This window comes from Leptodactylus fuscus, chromosome 2 (assembly GCF_031893055.1).
Source record: "Leptodactylus fuscus isolate aLepFus1 chromosome 2, aLepFus1.hap2, whole genome shotgun sequence".
Classification (NCBI taxonomy): domain Eukaryota; kingdom Metazoa; phylum Chordata; class Amphibia; order Anura; family Leptodactylidae; genus Leptodactylus; species Leptodactylus fuscus.
In genome coordinates, this window is record NC_134266.1 from 139,380,266 (window position 1) to 139,385,333 (window position 5,068).

The 5,068-nt window shown below is 50.6% G+C and overlaps 1 pseudogene; it reads left to right on the forward strand.

Annotated features, from left to right (window-relative positions):
• Positions 1–4,986: 4,986 nt before the first annotated feature.
• LOC142196418 (small nucleolar RNA SNORA17) lies at positions 4,987–5,068 on the forward strand (annotated as a pseudogene).

Sequence of the window (5,068 nt, forward strand, 5' to 3'; positions counted from 1 at the left end):
AAGGAGCTGTCACAGCTCAGCTCCTTGCTTTGCCGCGGCGCTCCAACTAGTGGCTGTGTAAGCGCGATGTGATGACGTCACATCACGCTTACAACTCTGTGAGTGAAACTGCGGAGAGAGGAAAAGGTGAGTATAAGTGTTTTTTTGTGTGAACATAATGAAGGGGGTCCATGAAACTGGGGGCATATGAAGGGGGGGAATGGCATGAATCTGGGGGCAGAGATGGGGGACATGAATCTGGGGGCAGAGATGGGGGGACATGAATCTGGGGCAGAGATAGGGGGACATGAATCTGGGGGCAGAGATGGGGGAGACATGATTCTGGGGGCAGAGTTGGGGGGACGTGAATCTGGGGGCAGAGATGGGGGGACATGAATCTGGAGGCAGAGATGGTGGGGGGCATGAAACTGGGGACAGAGATGGGGGGACATGAAACTGGGGGAAAGATGGAGGGGGGACATATAATTTACAGGTGACTGTAGGAGGATTATACTGTGTGGGAGCACATGAAAAATGAATGAGAGTGGGCGGAGTCAACATACAAGTGGGCAGGGCTAAATTTTCTGCGGCACGCATAGCGCGCAGCACACTTTGTTCCCCTTTCAGTTCTTAAGAAATTGGGAGGTATGCCATTCTGGGTTTGCAAAATGGGTTGTGCCGCCACAGGAACCCCCTAATGATCACGAGAACAGGGGCTCATCAGGCTGAGTTTGTGCACTGGCACTCTATTCATTCTCTATGGGGATGTTGGAGATACCATGTTTCTCCAAAAATAAGACCTAGCTAGATTTTCCAGGTTTTTTGGAGTAGGATTGAAATATAAATCCTACTTCAAAATTAATCCCTAGCTAGTTTAACCCCTTCCTGAAATCTAACGTGCGATTACAGCAGCCACCATAGCTACTGTACCAGGTTTTTGCTTTAATGTACAGCACATACCCAGAGTTAATGCCCCAGATCAGTGTCTACTCTGATTGCGGGCATTGTTGAATGTGACCCCCCTCCTTCCCAGCAAAGTATCACAACTGCCATAGCTACTGTAGCGGGTCTCCGTGGACGCTGATTGTGGGTATTATTAAGTGTGACCTTGCCCTTCCCTCAAAGTTCCCAGGGCCGGTCCCAACCCCCTATATCTACTGTACTGGGTCTCCGATGTAATGTACAGAGGAGATCTGGAGTTAATACCCGCGATCAGAGTCCATTCTGATCGTGGGCATTGTTCAGTATGCCAGTCCGTGACTCTCTCCCAAATCTACCTCCCAAAGCAGAGCAACTATCCCTGGGGCCAGTCCCTACCGGCCCCATATCTTTCTTGTTGCAAATCGGCTCTTGCACAGCAAGATCGTAGTAGCTGACCCGTTCCTGTGACAGTTAAAAAAAAAAAAAAAGTTCAAAAGTACAAACTTATAAAACTAATAGCCTCTGTCCGCGACTTGTGTGTTGTTGGCATCGATGATCCGCCTACATTCAGCAAATTGGTGTTGTTGATGGTTCACCTGATCCAGCATTTCGGCAGCTCTCAAGCTGTCCTGCTGTTAAACTTGTTCCTCGCACCGTGCCTGTCATTGTTCTAGCATCTCAGCAGGTCACTGGGACACCATAGAATGATTGTGTTGTTGGCATTGATGATCTGCCTGCTCCGGCGTTTCGGCTGCTCTAATTGCCGCTTGACGCCCAGGTTGTCTTTTGACTTTTGGCTACCTTAATAGCCAGTTTGGATTAAAGGGTTTTCCCATGACAGTGTCTCAGCACGCTGCCTAGAGGACACAGAACACTTATACAGATGCTTGGACAGAATGGACTCAGTGTTATCTATGTGTTTACATAGAGAGATAACAGACCTGGCTTTATCAGCAGACTGCAATTAGCTGAGATAGTCCTGACGGCAAAAGCAGTTTAATATAGTATATGAACAAAAATTCATAACATTCGTGAAGCCATGTCATTTACTGGGATAAAAAATAGCCTATGTGTTAAACTAGGTTACAAACTATCTATGTGCCAAATTTCATCCAAATCTGTTTTTGCGTGAATGAGTAACAAATACAGACGAGCGAACAGTAAAATGTTCGATATTTGTTTCGAATAGCCGCTCAATATTCGACTATTCGAACGAATATCGAACCCCATTATAGTCTATGGGAGAAAATGCTTCGCTACAGGGGATCCTACCATTCAATTCAGGAGAGTCACCAAGTCCACTATCACAACCCAGGAAATGATGCCAACACCCTGGAATGCAACTGGGACAGCAGGGGAAGCATGTCTGGGGGCATCAAGTACCTTTATTATGTCGGGATCCCTGTCAGCTTGCGATATGCTGGAGCTGACTTTTTCCCATAGGAATGCATTGACCAGTGTTGATTGGCCAGTGTACAGCATTCGGCCAATCAACGCTGGTTCTGCCTGAGGAGGCGAAGTCTAAAATCGGTCCACAGCAGTTTCCATTCTGGTCGCTACGCGCGCCGCACATTTTGTCCCTCTTTCGGTTCTTCAAAAGTTGGGAGGTATGAGCGTGGGGTCCAACAATATTTGGACTACATGCTGTGTAGTGAATAGGATCGTTTTTAAAATCCAATCTCCGAATGATCGGAAATTGGATTTTAAAAACGATCCTGAAATGTCAAGATCTTCTCAACTCTAAGTGCTGGCGATGTAGCAATGTCCAATGTAGCAGAGCTGGACCTGCTACACACTCAGCGCTGCTGCATGTAGCAGGTTCAGCTCTGCTTCACAGGGCCGCCATCAGGAATTTTGGGGCCCCATACGGCCTAAGTGTCTGCCCCCCCCCCCGCCATTTTAAAACGACCTTATTTTGCGACATACCAATTCTGTATCACATTTCCCTTTATTTAGCAGCATTACAAGGCTTAATCAGATTCTATTTGCAGGTAAAATCTACTATGTGTAGAGAGCCAACACCATTTATAAGAGCCTCCTAATAAATCCTCAGGGCTTTTTCACATTGCGTTTTTGGCCTCCCTTGCCGGGATACGTTGGTAACCAGTCAGAATCAGCTGTCAACTTATCCCTGCACAAAGAACTGGCCATTAAAAAAAGAGGGCCTGCAGTTCTCCATGCAGGGATAAGTGGGTAGCTGATTGTGACTGGTTACCAACGTATCCCGGCAAGGGAAGCCAAAAACGCAATGTGAACACTCCTTTAAAGTGAAAGTCCCACCCCCAAACAGGCTGCTATGCTAGTAGCATAGCAGCCTACATCATTATTAATACAAAGCACACATACCTTTGGAGGGATTGTGTGCTTTGTAGTTCTCCAGCTAAAAACTTATATATTATATATTATTGCCCCAGCTTCCTCTCCGCAGTGCCGCACACCCGATGTCCCAACAATCCCCCCCCTCCCCCCGTCCACCCTCTAACATCTTTCCATTGCCCCCAGTACCCATATCTCCCAACTTTTGAAGAACCAAAAGAGGGACAAAATGTACTTTGCGCGCCGCGGGAAATTTAGCCCCACCCACTGTTATGTTGACTCCGACAACTCATTAATTTTTCATGTGCCCGCACACTGTATAATCCTCCTACAGTCACCTGTAAACTATATGTCCCCCCTCCGTCTCACCCCCAGCTTCATATACACCCTTCATCTGCCTCCAGATTCATGTCCCCTCCATCTCTGCCCCCAGATTCATGTCCCCCTTCCATCTCTGCCCCCAGATTCATGTCCCCCCTCCATCTCTGCACCCAGATTCATGACCCCCCTCCATCTCTGCCCCCAGATTCATGTCCCTCCATCTCTGCCCCCAGATTCATGTCCCCCCAACTCTGCCCCCAGATTCATGTCCCCCCATCTCTGCCCCCAGATTCATGTCCCCCCATCTCTTCCCCCAGATTCATGTCCCCCCCATCTCTGCCCCCAGATTCATGTCCCACCATCTCTGCCCCCAGATTCATGTCCCCCATCTCTGCCCCCAGATTCATGTCCCCCATCTCTGCCCCCAGATTCATGTCCCCTCCATCTCTGCCCCCAGATTCATGTCCCCCATCTCTGCCCCCAGATTCATGTCCCCCCATCTCTGCCCCCAGATTAATGTCCCCCCATCTCTGCCCCCAGATTCATGTCCCCTCCATCTCTGCCCCCAGATTCATGTCTCCACAGCTCTGCCCCCAGATTCATGTCCCCCATCTCTGCCCCCAGATTCATGTCCCCACATCTCTGCCCCCAGATTCATGTGCCCCCCATATCTGCCCCCAGATTCATGTCTCCACAGCTCTGCCCCCAGATTCATGCCCCCCATCTCTGCCCCCAGATTCATGCCCCCCATCTCTGCCCCCAGATTCATGTCCCCCCATCTCTGCCCCCAGATTCATGTCCCCTCCATCTCTGCCCCCAGATTCATGTCTCCACAGCTCTGCCCCCAGATTCATGTCCCCCATCTCTGCCCCCAGATTCATGTCCCCACATCTCTGCCCCCAGATTCATGTCCCCACATCTCTGCCCCCAGATTCATGTCTCCACAGCTCTGCCCCCAGATTCATGCCCCCCATCTCTGCCCCCAGATTCATGCCCCCCATCTCTGCCCCCAGATTTATGTCCCTCCATCTCTGCCCCCAGATTCATGTCCCCCATCTCTGCCCCCAGATTCATGTCCCCCATCTCTGCCCTCAGATTCATGTCCCTCCATCTCTGCCCCCAGATTCATGTCCCCCATCTCTGCCCCCAGTGTCATGCCGTCCTCTCCTTCATCTGCCCCCAGTTTCACGTTCCACATTAGACTTACCTTCTCCTTCGTTCCCCCGCTGCTCTCTCAGCACCTCTCTCTCTTACTGGTGCACAGTTGTAGACGCGATGTGACGTCATCACATCGCGTCTACACTGCCGGGTAGCCGGCGGCAGCGCTGAAGCGAGGAGCTGACCTGTGTCAGCTCCTCTCTTCGCTGCTGCCGCCGGTCTCGCTGACACATATGCGGCTGAAGCGAGGAGCTGACCTGTGTCAGCTCCTCTCTTCGCTGCTGCCGCCGGTCTCGCTGACACATATGCGGCAGCTTCAGCCGCATATGTGTCAGCGAGAGAGGCGGCAGCAGCGAAGAGAGGAGCTGACACA